Here is a 2,204-nt window from a genome sequence, read left to right as displayed (position 1 = left end):
AACCCAACTATTCTCCTAATTCCAAAACAGAAGAGAAGCAGCCGCAACCTGCACAAAAAAGAAGGCAAAGAGTGAAAAAAAAATCCCATAACTCATGATCTCATGAATTCTTTGGCAATGATCGAGGTCACCTCTCCCCCAACAAATTTCCATAACTCATGATCCTCATATTTGAATCTCAAATTAGTTTAGGAAATGAACAACTCTAGAACATCTTAGCTTGCTTTAGGTGCGTTTAATAAATTATCGTGGTCATGGGTATATTTTTCGTAGTATGGTCACGATACATAACCCCAATTCGAGTGTGTGTTTCAGGTGACTCGACCTCAACTTCAAACAATAATAATAAAAATAAACATGTCGTAAATCGCGGGTGCATTTCATGTGGCGCGGTTTGCAATGTGTATCAAAACGACAAGTGTACGACATCGTGACTTGTTCCAGAAATAAATTCCATAAATATTAAAAGCGATATAAAAGCGATAATGCACAAAAGGTTTCAAATATGTATAAATCAGATAATTGGGCCAATTATTACTAGTTAAGTGACCGTGCTAAAACTACGGAACTCGGGAGTGCCTCACACCTTCTCTCGGGTTAACAGAATTGCTTACCCGATCTCCCGTGTTCGCGGACCATAAATAGAGTCAAATTTCCTCGATTTGGGATTTAAAATAAACCGGTGACTTGGGACACCATAAATTATTTTAAGTGGCGACTCTGATAAATAAATAATCCCATTTCGATTAGTGTCACTTAAATTGGAAAAACTCCCCTTCGAAAAAAAGGAGGTGTGACACAACCTGTTTAGAATTAACTATAGGGTCCCTTGTATTCTAGTTTGTGTATTGCGCAGTTCCTCCTGAGTGGACAACACTTCATTCAAAGCCTCATCGTGCCACACAAGCTTATCATCCATAACTTTCAGCCTAGTTCCTTCAACCATTACCACTACACAGTTGCAGGATTGAAGCTCTAATACCAATTGTAATGATCCAACTAAGGGTCTAAGAAATTAATCAACAAAATGCGAAATAGAAGAATTTTTGAGACAATTTTCTGATTATATAAATGGAAAGAAACGAATTACAAATAAAACAAATGACCAACTAACTATCACTAATAAGCTTACATAGTCGATTGAGATTTGTAGAAATGAAGGAGAGAAGAATCAAAGATTGAAGGAAAGAGAAGAAGCATAAATCGAATGAGAGAGTGTGAGAAGAGAGAAGAATTATCCTTAGATTCGATGCCTTTCCAATTCTGCTAAAGGTTAGTTATAACAACCTTCGGCTGACGTGGCAAAATCCTAGCACTCGCAACTCGTTTATTTGAAACTAATCCTAGCCGTTAATTTGAAATTATGTTACTCTTCTTCGCTCATTCTATTATTTCTCTGCCTAAGCTTTCCTCTCATCGAGCCCAGCTAACAACACTAATCTTTCGACGACGTTAGATCATTACATGATGTTACTCAAGATTTACTTGACGTTGTTTTCAAGGAGAATACTTTCCGTATTCGTGGTTTTCTCAGCATGCGCATTAATATCCCCGGATTTGATTAAAATAGAGCAAATAAGGTATGTAAGATATATTTAGATCTCAGGGGGCTCAACATTATTGGTGGCTTAAATCCAAATCTTGATGAGGGACCTTTTTAAAAAAAAAATAAAAAAAATCTTACATTTAAGTCTATTTTCCTTACTTTTTGAGATGCAAAGTTATTAGAGTAATATTTTGTTTATAATCGAGTTATTTTAATAATTCTTTTTCGCTTGATAATATAGCTAATCTATTTTAATGTCACATGAGACATTGTTGATCATAGGTAAGATTGTATTGCATTAAAGTTTAATAAACTTCTTCCCACAAACGCAATTGTTATAGGATCATTATTCGATAAGGAATATAGGAATTTGAAAAAGAACCAAGTCTTACCTTTTCACGTCTTGTTAGCTGATTAAGTATATCGATTAGGGTATTATTTCTACTCAAAGCATTTCCTTTAATACTTTTAATTCGAAAAATAAGTATAAGCTATTCATCAAAGTGACTTTTCTCAGATTCTTATCACCTAGTGATCTCAAAATTTTTCACTAAATAAAAATTACAGATACTTTTCACGCTTCAGATTATTCAAATCTCTATGGTAGACATCAGTAACAAATCAAAGTTTTTTTTTTCTTTATTAACAAATTATAATT

Source organism: Nicotiana tomentosiformis, chromosome 8 (genome assembly GCF_000390325.3).
Source record: "Nicotiana tomentosiformis chromosome 8, ASM39032v3, whole genome shotgun sequence".
Taxonomy (NCBI): domain Eukaryota; kingdom Viridiplantae; phylum Streptophyta; class Magnoliopsida; order Solanales; family Solanaceae; genus Nicotiana; species Nicotiana tomentosiformis.
This window is presented reverse-complemented; position numbering follows the sequence as displayed.